Here is a 15022-nt window from a genome sequence, read left to right on the forward strand (position 1 = left end):
ACAGTCACAACCACGAACCGCTAAAAACAAAACTATGCTTGCTAAGAAGTTTAAATAAATATGTAATAGTCAATGCTCCCCCTCCCCGACTACAGATGGGCACCATCATGGTTTCTCAATATAAGGAAAAAGTAATTTAAACAAGTTTACAATAAATTATACACCAACTTTTTGCACAATAATAAATACATTTGTATACCAAGAATTCCTATTCAGAGCCACAAAGTAAAACCCATCCATAAGCTAATCGGGTTTGTGAAAGCTTCCAGGCATAGTGAACCAGTCCCAGTCGTGTTCAGTTCATGTATATATGGGCAATACTCCTACACTTGGTTCAGGGAGTAAATGGCAATGGCTAGTATAACAGCTGCATCATTATTAGGGAGAGAGCATTAAGTTACCAATTTGTGGAGACTTGGATAGTTGATCACAAGAGTGACTGACAAAAAAACAACTTCTTACACAAAGGATTTCACCAGGTTCCCACTTGAAAGCCAGGATGCCTTTCTTACAAAGTATTCTCTCCCACCGCCTTTTCCTCACTTGCTCTGGTCACTTCACAACTGTGGGCAAATCCATTAACTTCCCTGTGCATCAGGTACCAAAACAGATGGTAAGCTCGTCAGGGCAGGGGCTGTGCCTGTAAAATCTTATGTAGAACCCTGCACACCACGTGCTCTAGTGTAACCGTTATGCACAGTGCTTCACTGGAGGAAAAGTCCTATGTAAAATGACATTATAATAAAGTGATTAGCCACTGAAGATTTGAATATTTTATTCCTCTCCACCTCTCCTGGGTAACTGTTTCAGACATCTGCTGCTCTTTCAGTTTTCCTTGAACCTAATCGCTTCAGCAGATGACCGTGTTCTGGCAAGCCTCATTTTTCGGACAAGGCACTGGTCACTCGTATTTGTCAATGCTGTTGCATATTAAAGTTTGTACCATATTGAGGCTGTACATTCATTCCTGTTCTCTTCCTCTCATGCTACTCCATGCAATAACTGTCCTACAGTCCAGATAGACCATTACAAACAAGGACATTTGAAAAATTAGATATTGGATAATGTTTCACTGGGGAGTTTTGTTTGCCTTCCTGTGGATCAACATACCGTATATACAAATATAGGATGAGTACCTGTAGACTAAATTTAACATACTGTAGGCTGAACTCAAAGGACATGTCATTTTGCAACCTTACCTATATAAATGTAGCAACGCTCTCAGGACAGGCAGCCGTGCTTCCACTGGCACAGCCCTGGACATTTGGCAGCTTTAGCTTAACAACCCGAAGACCCTCTCCTCATCTCCCAATGGTTGCTTCAGTATGTACATTGTAAGTCAGCTTATCTTAAGCTCCAGTCCCCATACTGAAAGCAGCTTACTTTGCTTAACCCATAAGGCTCAACTGGATATTTTAAATGAATTGGGCAAGAAACATTTCCCACCCCCCTTTACTTAATAAAAGTTTATCCCTACATATTCCTGAAGGCTCTTCCTAAACTTCCTGGAGCCCGCCTGAAATGCCTCGCTGCCTGGGATAGGACAACATGGCAGAATTGAGGCAGATGAAGCCGAAATTCTAGTGTAGTTGGATCAGTCACAGACTAACGAGAAATAAACTAGGAGTATGAGAAGATTGGGACTTTGGGAAAAGGACATAGCTACAGTGACTCATTAACCTCCGTTACCGGTTAACGCAGCCAATACCGCGTTACCGTCCAGTCCCACAAGATTGTTCCGTTGGCGGTTAATGTGGCCAAACAAATGGGGGAAATACAATTTAAAAAAATGACTGATAAAAAATACAGTATAACAGCTCTAGGTATGGAGGGTCCATGTGCTGAAAGTAGGGACAATAAGTCTAGGTGAGGTAGTGGTAACTATCCCTCTGATCTCACCAACTCCATACGTGCTATTATTTACTCATCACTGTGAGCAAGAAAAAGCTCTCCACATGCAAGTGTTTTAACAGCTATCCTGCGTCTGACATGGATCGGCAAACCACAAACCGCATAAAGTTAACATGCAACCATTCCTTCGCACCACAGACATTGGGTATGAGGAATTAAATCATAAAATGTTATAAAATGTTGTTAAAATGACAGTAATATGCCCAATATCGCATAAATGCTATTTAAAAAAAAAAAAAAAAATTAGATCGGAAACCTGTACCATATAACAACTTTTGCATTAAACTTAACAAAAAATGTAAAAAATGTAGCATCAGTTGTCAAACATCAGCATTTGGTGTTTTGCTAGCACTGCTTCGGGCAATCCTCCTATATGTTATACTGTATACAGTTTCTTTAGAAACGCCACCGCACAAAAAATGAAAAGTATCGGCAAGGATATTTTTTTAATGCATTAAGTGACCAGGAACGTTCAATGGATTACTGTGGAAACGATCGTGATGAGCCAACTCAGGTTTGTTAACTGCAAACGTGGTAATTGGCTTTATGACGGAGCAGCCATGTTTGTTTGCAGCTGATAGGTCTGCTGTATCTGTCGGATTCCCAGAAGAGATGCCTTCTTGCTAGGTTATGTAGGAAGCCTGCAGCCAGCCATGTCACATTACGTTACAGAACAGGAAAAAAGCTGGGAGCAACTGGCAGAAAAGGCGACGCGCCAATTGCAAGTCTGAGTGGTTAGTAATATCTGCACAACAGTTGTGGATCCAGTACTCGTGTGTCTAGACAATATACCATGGTCCCCGTATATCGGACAGTTTTAGGAAAGGTTTGTACATTGTGTGCAGCACTAGTCTATTAGGAATATATTATGGGAAAGTAAATACTCAATTACACTGTGATTAGCTGCCCCATTAAAGGACCAGAAGGAAACAATAGCAGCTATTACTGTATATGGTTTGTGATTTAAAACGTATTAAAATGTGACAAGTCAAAAGTGACGATGCAGCATCTTCTATTCGGCTTGTATATTTATCGCTCCTATTTTTTTTATTTTTTAGAAAAGGTCTAAAATCTTGTCAATGTTCATAGCATGGTTGATATATTTTTAAACTTTAACTATAGTTAATTGTCCTATAAGCAATAAAAAATAAGGAATGTTACAGTGTGCCGTTAGAAATAATTCCATTCTACTCCCAGCTTTTCCTTTCCACGTTCTAATTGCGACCCGGCCACAATCAGTGAACGAATGGTCCCATTATCTCCCAAACACAGACACAGGAAGTGGATCAAGATAAGGTTTCCAATTGGGCCAAAATGTGCTGGCTCTGTAGTTTATGCTTCATAGATTTCATATGAGAAAATAACAGGGAATGTAGCAGCTTTAATTGTTGAAAGAACGGATTTTATCCAATGCAGGGGGTAATTCTATATGCTCTGAAGAGGACTTTCACATTGGCAGTAATGGGGGGGGGGAGTGTTTCAGCCAGAAACTTCTGTTTGGCAGCATATAGCATTACCCCCTTAACAGCAAAAGATGCCATATCTGTTATTATTGGTAGTTTAGCAACTGTGTTTCCATTCGTTCAAATAAGAGCGTTATAATTAAACCTGAGTTTAAGGATTAACATCTTATTTACATAACCTTATGCCAGACTTTTTTTTATTGCTCTGCAAGACCATACGCATCAGCAATGTTGGCACTTCTACAACTACATTTTAAACAAATGGGCAAAGTATTGTTTGGGGGACAAGAGGCCCAATTTACAGTATTATCTTAACCTGAGACTAGCAAATTGGCATCGAACACAAGATGTAACATCGGTATATCCAGAAATAAAGCTCCCCGGTGCAGCAGGTCAGGGAAATGCCGAGTAATGGCATTCAATAGCAGGAGTGGGCAACTCCAGTCCTCAAGGGCCACCAACAGGTCAGGTTTTCAGGATATCCCTGCCGCAGCACAAGTGGTTCAATCAGTGGCTCAGTCGAAGACTGCATAACCTGTGCTGAAGCAGGGATATCCTGAAAACCTGACCTGCTGGTGGCTCTTAATCTAATAGGGAATAGTACACAACTCAGTGGAATCAAAAATGTCCTTTGACTTTGTCCATGTGAAGAGGTTTGCATTGCGCTTACGAATGGTCCAATTCTTTGCTGAACAGACACACCTGGATTGACAGTATACGAAAATATTAGTAGTGTACCCTACTTCTTTCTTCTTTGGCCGTCTGACAAAAAAGGTGACTAAATACATTCAGTTAAATTACTGCGGTGGAAAAAATGCTAAAAAAAAAAAAAATTTCTCATCTGAAATACAACAGTTTATTTACAAATACATCTGTTGCAGAACTAAAAATCAAAACAATGATGTAGCCCTACTTTGGGGACTACTTGGTAGAGTAAGGGGTTAACAGTTAATAGGTTATCTGTGAGGGCTCGCTCAGGTTACTCCCCTCCCCATCATGTGATGGATGACTTGCAGAAAGGATTACCACCCCACAGCAGGTCTTATGACCATAAGGAGATGGGCGGTTACATCTAGCTCCCCTGAATGATCTAGAACCAGGTCCCTCAGGAGTGGCAGATAGAGAGGGCCTCGCTGTAAGTCATGTAAATATGCACTAAGAATGTCATAACCTTTGTTTTCAGTTAGGAAACGTGTCCCATTTAGTTATCGCCTATAGTAATGGTAAAGTACTTGCTCTGGAGCATAATCAGATCGTCCCCACTGGCATGTCCTTAGTAAACCGATACAATATGCATTACACCGAGTTAGGCCTAGGACATAGTACATTCGGCGTCGCTGAGGCTGGCTGAGCCGCGCTGAACAGATGCACAAAGCCCCTGCATCTGTAATCAGCACGGCTATAGTTTCTCCCTCCGCATGCGCGCTGATGCGTTCGGAGGCTGAGAAACTTGGGACACCCAAGTTTGAAATTTGCCGCTCGGGGAAGTGGAGGAGCGGTCACGTGACCACTCCCGTCCAATGGGAATGGGGGACTAGCCCCGCCTCCCGCTCCACCCCCTGAGCGCGCTCACTGCCTCGCCTGCAAGGACAGGAAAAGCATAATTTTCAGCAGGCGAGGCAGAGCAGGAGCACGCCTCAGCGAGCTTCAAGGCCACCATATCCCAGGCCTTATGGATACTGATCCCCAAGTAGTGTACTCCCACCACATTGTCCCCCCGTGAGATGGGGCACTATTGATGCTATAACAAATCATGTAATCTAAATAATAGTAAGGGACACAAGTATAAGTACCTCCCCAGTGTATGAGGGAGAACTACAAAGGGGATAAAGCACAGAATAACCATATTTGACACCAGTTAGTGGCTGAGGTGAAGTATGTTTTGTATGTAGATCAACGGATGTGCACAAAGCTCGTTTGCACTATAAATGTTCCTGGCGCCCATCATTATTCTATCTGCAAATCAACACTCGGCCTGCACAGATTAAGCACACACAAATAAATAATAAGTTATGAGTCCATCGGATGCAAACTCCTTTAGGACCAGGCAAGGAGGGAGATAGACAGATGTCTGCCTTCACCTCACGTTGGTCCCAAGTGGGACTGCATCTAACCGACATGCCACCATTCCTTCCTCTAACCCTTCTAGAGATCCGTTCTAGCTGAAATAAGTCCCATCTCTGTACCATGTTCCTACTGCTCTCACCAAGAGCTTTGCTATTCCATTCCTCGGTTCCTACCCAGCGCTCAACTCAGGACCATTCTGAAGAGAAAAGCATTAAAAGAACTATAGTAGCATTACAAAATCCTTGCATATGCATATACCCCTTTGGCCATACACTCACTTACATTGGTATACTAACAGTTGTGTGTTGCATAGCAGATTAGTAGATTAGGTTGAAGAATTTTTTTTTTTAAATTTAAAAAAAAGGGGGGGGGCACCTGTCCAAGTTAAACCCATTTTAAATTTAGACAACAGATACAAATCCTAAATTAGTGTTTACAGTATATTGATAGGGGAAGGCAAACAAAAAAACCCAGGACATACTTGAAAACGAGGAGGTAACTCTCAATGTATTACTTCCTGGTAACACATTTTATAAATAAATAATCTAATAATAATGGGGAAAATTAAATTCCTTCCTGACTCAAGTAATGGCAATCCAATGGCTCCCTGGATCAACATCCTTCCCATGTTTACTTATTTGATATTTCCCTAAATACCTTTCCTTTCTAAGATGTCCAACCTTTCCTTAAAGAGATCTATTGTGGGGGCGTGTCCAGGACGCTGATGAGAACGGTCGGGTAGCAGAGGAGCTCCCTAGACCCAAGCATAAAACTACAAAAGCAGCGCTTTCCCACCCCAAAAAAATCACCACAAAACAGCTCAAAACCTAGAGGAAACCCTCGAGAAGGCAATGGCAGGCAAACAAAAAGCCCAATCGGGCCCAGGAATTGCCCGTTTTCTCTCCCCTTCTCAGAGGAGTTCGGAGGCTGCCACAAGAAGCCAAGATGGCGGCGGCCCCACACCACGCGGGGCCAAGCAAGCGGCAATGGAGCGTGACCGCACCGACACACCACCACCGCAAGACGAAGCCCTAACGCGGGATTACATGCAAGAGCTAATAACATCAATGCTGAACAAGCTACATGCTTCACTCAAAGCGGACCTTAAAGCTGCGGTCTCTGAACTGAAACAGGAGATCTCGGGCCTCTCAGAGCGCACCGCGGAGCTGGAAATAAAAATGGCTGACGCAACACAGGCCCAAGAAGACGCCGCGAACGAAATCTACCGACTGGGGGCCGAAGTGAGTAATCTTAAAGACCAGATAGAGGATCAGGAAAACCGAGATCGAAGACAAAACATCAGGATCAGAGGGATCCCAGAATCGGTCCTCCCAGCCCAGATAAAACCTTACATCCTGGCCCTTTTCCAATCCGTCTGCCCTGACCTTACTCCAAGTGAGTGTGAAATGGACAGAGCACATCGAGCCTTGGGACCAAGGTCAGATGACCCCAACAGAGCTAGAGACGTGATTGCAAGAATCCACCATTATACAATAAAAGAGCAAATCATGGCAGCATGCCGCGCGCAAGAACCTATCACCCACAAAGGCGACCATCTTCAAATATATAACGACCTGTCTAAACGCACGGTGCTCAGGAGAAAAGAGATGCAACCTCTAACCAAACTCCTGCGTGAAAAAGAAATCAAATATAACTGGGGCTTCCCGTTTAAACTGCTGGTGCAGAAAAACGGGAAATACCATACCATCAGACACCCAGAGGATATGGCGCGCTTTGCCAAAACGGTTGGACTGAACCCGCCAGCAGAGTGGGATAAGAACCCCTCCAGAGTCCAAGAACCGGACACACGAGACCCGCCAGCAAGAACATCCGAAAGGCTGGCAGGACAAAGACAAGGCAGAGTCAAGTGAAGACCCTGAAAACTCACCAAACAAGGCCATCACAAAGCGTCTACCAGAAATTAGCTAAACACTCAAACACATCAGAAACCCCCTCCCCCCCCCTCCCTCCCCCCCCCTCTCCCCTCTCTCCCCCCCCCCCTCTCCCCTCTCTCCCCTCCCCACCCACACCTCCCCCCCCCCCCGCCCGCCACCCCTCTACCTCTCCCCCCTACCCCCTCCTTCACCCCCCAAGGAACCCACAGACCCGTCTGCAAACCTGATCCTCCGCATCAAAGACGGCTGCCGATACCAGCGGAGCGGATGACGTCGAGACGCGGCAGGCGGCCGACCAGAGAGTGAACGTGGCGAGTACCTGGAGGCGGCAAAGCCTCTTACAGCACACCGGAACGGCCGCAGCAATGAGGACGGACGTGCACACCGACAGCCCCGACGCTGAAGCTTAGCTGAGACAGTGTGGAGCCAAGACCCGCCGTCGCGAGGGGAACGCAGGATCCTTTTGCCCCTCCCCTCCCGGAGGCCCCGACAACCGACCGGCCCTCACGGGAGCGGAGGAAGCGAGCACTCAGACGGGAACCCAGGACATCCGGTCGGATCACCCCCTCCGCTTTTTTTGTCTTCCCCCTATCACCCCACCGTGACCCCAACGGTAACCGTGAGTACTACTGCCTGTATAACACTGCGGCGATCAGAGAGTCACGCCACTGTCGGGAGAACATGGGCCTTCCCCCCCCCCCCCATTCCCCCCCCTCCCGGCCACAGAAGGCCTCCCCATGCCTTGACACCCGACCCTCCCCCCCCCCCCCCAAGGGCCCCATGAGACCCATATCGACATGAAAAGAACTTGGACAATACAAAGATACCTTGGTCTGCGACCCATTCAAACCATGGGCTGCAGACATAACACTTTATAAAATAATTTTGACTAAAAAGAACAATGAGATTCCTAGGGGCGTATATGTTCAATGTTCCAAGCCGATAGCAAAATCTAAGAATAGGAGTCCCTCCTCAATCCCTCCCCCCCCACCTTTCCCCCCCTCCCCACCTTCCCCCCCCCACCTTTCCCCCCCTCCCCACCTCCCCACCTTCCCCCCCCCCACACTCCCTTCCCTCCCTATCCTCTCTCTCCCCCCCCCCTCCCTCATGCTGTAGCCGAGACAGACTACTGCCCAAGACTGTACCGTAAATGTGCCAGGATACTAGACAAGAATACTCAGATGTATATGCCAGGGCGAAATTATCAGGTTCTCATACAGATACTGCTGTATGCGTCGTTGTAAGCCTTTGACAGGTTACCTACTGCGCATGGCGAGGCAGGTCTACCATGCTGCATGCCTGGACCACATCACAGTATAGGTAAATCCAGGCTTGCAATGGTACACCTCGGCATCATAACGCAGGGGGTATCAGTGCGATTGTGATACGCCCCTTGTCAGACCTGTACTGTTGTGTATGTCAAGGTAGATTTGATATATTAAATGCCAGGATCACGTAACTATGTAGAAACAGCGCCGATGTATTACATGCCATGACAATAACGATGTGTAGGTTAAGGCAGGCTTACTATGTAACCTAACAGGAACATTTCTCTGTATATGTTAACCAGAAAGCTGATTGTGTACTAATAATAGACAACGTATATGATACTACACACAATGCATACAGACCCAATAAAATAGGTTAACCCAGGCTTGCTATAACATACCTCAGGATCTAAGATCAGGAGGCGCTCGCGCGACGAAGTTGTATTCCGTGTCAGACCCATATTGTTATCTATGTTAAGGTAGATTTGAAACATTATATACCAGGGTTATATCGCAATGTTTAAACAAGCAGACCAAATGTATTGCATGTCATGACAATAACGAGATGTAGATCAACGCAGGTTTACTATGTTACCTACCAGGCACATCCGTCTGTATATGTTAAACCAGAAAACTGACTGTGTACTAGTATGGGCTGTGTTTAGGAAACTACACACAACACATACAGATCCAATAAAAGGCAGACCTAACCCATAACTACCAACATAGAGAAGAAAGAAAGTTAGGACGCCCCCCACCCTCAACTCCCCCCCCCCCATCCTACCCTCACCACCCGCCCCTGTGCTCCCCGCCCCCCACCGCCCCAGTAGAACGCTGCCAACCGGCCTTAAGTAACCAACAGAGAAATACGCACCCTTATATACCTCACCAAAATGGTAAAATAACCCGAGCCATACAACCAGCGTCAGCGACTCCAACACTCATAACCTGAACGTCTCTTTGGGTGCTCACCCTCCCCCCTTTTTCTTTTTTTCTTTCCCTTTCACTACCCACCCCCCCCCCCCCCCATACAAGTAAAACACGACGCAGCCTAAAACCGAAACATGACGACAGAAAAAGGGAAAACGCAACACACTAGCAACCTAGGGTCTGGACCCCTCGGTTGCACGCCGGTTACTGGTGCCGGAACCTCCCTAGATGGGCACATCTGCCCAAATGCCGGCCTTCACTAGGTCTGGCAACACAATATTAGGACCTGAAAAGGCCCTAATCCTATCTGCTCTCTATCCGCTGACTCTGTCCCAGCGGATCTTTAACCACCCTCCCTCCCCCTCATTCCCCCCCCCCTCCCCCCCTTCCTTGGCACCACACAAACAACTACCAAAGAAAATATAGACAAGACACATCCCTACCCCATAAACAAAGCAGCTTCCGAAGTAATACATACCTAGGACATAAAAGCAAGATCCCCTCCAGTGGGAAGGGGGAGATCCTGAGTCCTCAAGCCACAACAAAATCACAATGACATGCACAGCCCCAATAAAAATCTGCTCACTGAATGTTAAGGGGCTCCAAAATAATAGAAAACGGAGACTTGCACTCAACGATATGAAAAAAACAGGGGGAGACATCATATTCCTACAGGAGACCCACTTCACATCACAGGACCCCCCAAATTTATTCAAAAAAATATTCCCGACCTGCTTTTTTGCATCATTTAGTAGTAAGAAGAGGGGTGTGGCTATCCTTATCAGACAAGGCACCCCATTTAATCATGTCAGAACAACAATGGACCCAGAGGGTAGATTCCTAATGGTATATGGCTCCCTAGCGGGCTCGGCAATCGTCCTGATCAATGTATACGCCCCAAACGAGAACCAAACAGAGTTTTTACAAGCTGTTCTCGAGGGTGTTGACCCGGGATATCTGTCATCGATGATAGTGGGAGGAGACTTCAATATGGTCTTAAACCCTACCGAGGACAGATCAACCAACATGGGCCCCCCCCGCAAAACCCACTCCCAGATCAAGGGGAAAAGGTTCAGGGAAATCATGAGCGAATTCTCACTGGTGGATGTCTGGAGAACCCAACATCAGGGCCAGAGAGACTACACATTCTACTCAGCACCTCACCAGACTTACTCTCGAATAGACCACATCTTGACCACCAAAAATGTGATGGCGGCAGCCATAGAATCAGACATTGGCTCAATCACATGGTCAGACCATGCCCCGGTCACCTTGACTCTGTCAGTCCCCTTTGAAAAAACAACAACGTACACCTGGAGACTGAACGACTCACTACTAAATCACCCAGAGATCGAGAGAGAAGTCAGATCCTCACTTAAGGACTATTTCTCCCTCAATATGGGAACAGTCTCCTCTCCAGCAATCCTATGGGAAGCCCATAAGGCAACGATCAGAGGGAAATTTATTTCCATCGCATCCCACAGGAAAAAAGCCCGCCAAGCGCTAATCAAAGAACTCGCAGAAAACATAAAAGCAATAGAGCTAGCTCATAAAGCACATCCCTCAAAAAAAATATACAAGTCATTAATAGATGCTAGAACAAAGCTTAGACAAACCCAGCTGGAGGACGTTGAAAAGGCCCTCAAATGGACCAAACAACTATACTATGACAAAGGCAACAAAGCTGACAGACTCTTAGCTAGTAAATTAAGAGGGATACAAAAAAGATCCCAAATAACGGCGATCAAGAGTAGGTCTGGTGAGATTCAATATAGTGAAAGCAAGATTGCAGCGGAATTCACAAGATATTACACAGAACTATATAATTTAAGAGCTAAAAACGGCCGACCTGTACCGATAGCGTCAGAATCTATAACTCAATATTTAAATAAATGCCAACTCCCCTCACTGACGGAGGAGGAAAACACAGTCCTCAATGCTGAGATCTCAAAAGAGGAACTGGAAGAGGCGGTCAAATCACTAAAGCTTACTAAGTCTCCTGGCCCTGACGGTTTCACAAATATTTACTATAAAAGGTTCTTGCCAACCCTATCCACGCATCTACTAAAAATATTCAATTATTTTATGGAAGGGAATCAAATCCCCCCAACAATGTCTCTAGCCAATTTGGCTATAATACATAAGGATGGCAGAGACCCGATGCAATGTGGAAGCTACCGTCCAATCTCCCTCCTCAATAGTGATCTCAAACTATATAGCAAAATTTTGGCAAATAGGCTAAACCCAATATTACCGAGGTTAATTAATATCGACCAAGTAGGATTTGTCGCGGGGAGACAAGCCTCAGACAATACCCGAAAAATAATTAATATCATTGACCATGTTCACCTCACAGGCACCTAAGCACTCCTGTTAAGCCTGGACGCAGAGAAGGCGTTCGATAGAATAAACTGGCAATTTTTGGACCAGACTATGCGCAAATTTGGCTTTAAAGACGCATACTTAGAGGGGGTCCGTAGACTATATCAAAACCCGTCAGCCACAGTGAAACTACCAGGGGGCAATAACCACAGATTCGAGATAACAAATGGGACTCGACAGGGATGCCCTCTATCTCCTCTCCTCTTTGCGCTAACGATAGAACCACTAGCATCAGCAATACGACTCAATACGGACATCCAAGGAATAGAAATTGGAAACAGGCAGCATAAAATCTCCCTATTCGCGGATGATGTCATACTAACCCTTTCCAAACCCCAAATCTCCCTACCCAACCTTCAAAAAGAACTCCGGGATTTTGGAAAAATCTCAGGATACAAAATAAACAATGATAAGTCAGAAGCCCTAAATCTAAGTCTGCCAGAGCCAGAGGTGAAACTCCTCAAACTAAACTTCAATTACCGTTGGAGCTCCTCCTGTATCAAATACTTGGGGGTTAAGATATCGAGGAACTACCAATCCCTATACCAACATAACTATCCGACCTTATTCCATAAAATCAAACAAGATTTAGAAAAATGGGGAGGTTATCAAATATCATGGATCGGGAGAATGGTCTCGGTTAAAATGAACATACTCCCTAGATTACTATACTACTTCCAGACTCTCCCGGTCCACATCCCTGGCTCGGAACTAAAAAATATCCAAAAACTAATCTTCCACTTTATTTGGCAAGGTAAAAAACCTAGAGTCCCTAGAACAGTTCTCTTGGCCTCAAGGGGGAGAGGAGGACTGGGAGTCCCAGACATCACAAAATACTACCTAGCCGCCCAACTGCGACAGGTGGTAGTCTGGAACGCAAACCCAAACCAATATTGTTGGCTGGATATTGAAACACAATATGCCGGAACGCCTTCACTGCCGGCTTGCCTTTGGTCCCTGAGCAAGGAGGACATGCAGAATAGCAAATTTAAACTAGGCCCAATGAGACACACATGGGAGACCTGGACGAAAAGCAAACTCAAGTACAAGCTCACAACACCACAATCTCAACTTATACCAATTCACAAAAATCCGAAATTCCCACCTGGCTGTGAGCCCAGACAATTTGACCAATTTCAAACCAAAAACATCAAGGTGATTGCCGACCTCTTGAGCTTCGGGGAGTTCCTGAGCTATCAAAACATACAAGCCAAATATGGAATAATAGGACTGAACGTGTTCAAGTATTTACAAATTCGACACTTTATCCAAACAATATCCCCAACATTGAAATTTCCCCCTCTCACAGGTTTCGAGCGGCTCTGCAGAGAAACAGCTCACCAGAAAGGTCTAATAACACAAATATGCGCGGAGCTAGAGAGGGGCACAGAAGCCCCCACACATGACTATATGCTGCATTGGGCAGCAGAATTGGACATAGTTATAGACCGAGAGGACTGGGAAAGTATTTGGGAAAATGCCTCAGGAACTTCTATATGTACCACAATCAGAGAAAATATTTACAAAATAATGTTCCGCTGGTATCTTACCCCAGCCAGACTAAATCAAATCTACCCCCTGGCATCCGATCTATGCTGGAGAGGCTGCGGTCAAAAGGGGGACATGGCCCACATTTGGTGGGCATGTCCGGAAATTCAAAAATACTGGGAAACGACACAAAAATTAATAGAGGAGGTCACAGACCTCACAATACCCATTGAACCGCTGACCTACCTGCTGGCCAGGCCACTAGACTATCTGGACCGGCCAACAGGAAAATTAGTCTCCTTTATTCTTACGGCGGCCAGATGTGCGGTGGCTGCCGCCTGGAAGAAAGTGTCTCCCCCCTCCAAACAAACAATAATAAAAAGGGTGCAAGAAGTAATGGACATGGAGAAATTGTCGGCTTTCCTTAAAAGGTCCTCTACCTCATTCACTAATATTTGGGATCCATGGTACACCCACATGGCGCTCCTAAGACGAAACACCCCTTAACAGATCAGAGACCCAATGGACACCAAGATCCAAACCAGAACTGCCAAGAAGCTAGGGAATAAGACCTTTCCCCATTACACCCTCCCCCCCCCCCCCCCCACCCCACCCCCCCTCTCTTCTCTATCCCCTCTCTGTTTCCATGCTCGCGCCGCCCCGTTGGACCACATATGGTCAGGGAGACGTTGAGCCTTTCCTCTTCTCTCCCCAGTTAAGGAAAAAAAAATGTGTATTAGACGGGCTTACTGTTTGTATTATCTATACCCTGTAATGTCATAACTGTCTAATAAAAAAAATTGAAACAAAAAAGAGATCTATTGTATATGCCAGTGTGTCTGTGTGTAATGAATGTAAAGAACACGTTCCTTTGTTGCTGATGAAATCTCCTTTCCTCCAATATGAAGGTATGACCTGTGTCGTTTGTACTGCCCTTGGGTTGAATAGTTCTTTTGAAAGTTCTTGTATTGACCCTGAATATTTGTAAATAGTTATATTAACTCTTAGACACCTCTTTCCTAATGTAAATATATCTAATTTAGCTAGCCCCTCCTCACAAGTCAGACTTTCCATCCCTTTATCAATTTGGTGGCTCTCCTGTATTTTTTCTTTTTCCATAAACTGTACTCCATATTCAAAGTGTAGTCTTACCAAGGATTTATACAGTAGCAAATTTAAGCTTTCTTCCCTTCCATCTATTCCCCGTTTAATGCAAGATTATTTGCCTTTGCAGCTACTGCCAAGCCTGCTGTCTACAAGCGCTTCTAAATCTTTCTCCATCAATGATTCTCCTATTTTTCCCCCCTTTAATTTGTAAATTGCATATTTATTCTGGGTTCCCAAATGCACCATACATTTATCTACATTAAACCTCATCTACCTGGCCAAGTTTTCAGTTTATCCAAGTTCTTCAGGAGAGAAATTGCATCCTGCTCCGATTATACTACCTTACACAATTTAGGGTAATCAGCAAAGATGTGCACTACTCTATGCCAACCTAAAAGTCTTTAATAAACAAGTTAAAAAGCGGTGGCACCAGTAACAAACTCCACTTACAACTTTAGCCCAACCTGAAATTGTTACTTTTGAAAATGGTCAATCCTTTACTGTCACTTCT

The 15022-nt window shown here is 45.1% G+C and overlaps 1 protein-coding gene across 22 annotated transcripts in view; it reads right to left on the reverse strand.

Moving 5' to 3' along the window:
* MAP4 (microtubule associated protein 4) overlaps nucleotides 1-15022 on the reverse strand; it is a 191370-nt gene that overhangs the window by 92924 nt on the left and 83424 nt on the right. The window contains exon 1 of one of the 22 annotated variants that reach the window (XM_075588183.1): nucleotides 1200-1317. The exons of 20 other annotated variants lie outside the window; for them this stretch is intronic. The gene's annotated coding sequence lies outside the window, so the exon portion shown is untranslated. Of the gene's footprint in view, nucleotides 1-1199; nucleotides 1318-15022 lie in introns of those variants that run through there. One more of the 22 variants, XM_075588184.1, reaches the window with a different exon arrangement.

This window comes from Ascaphus truei, chromosome 2 (assembly GCF_040206685.1).
Source record: "Ascaphus truei isolate aAscTru1 chromosome 2, aAscTru1.hap1, whole genome shotgun sequence".
In the NCBI taxonomy this organism is placed as follows: Eukaryota; Metazoa; Chordata; class Amphibia; order Anura; family Ascaphidae; genus Ascaphus; species Ascaphus truei.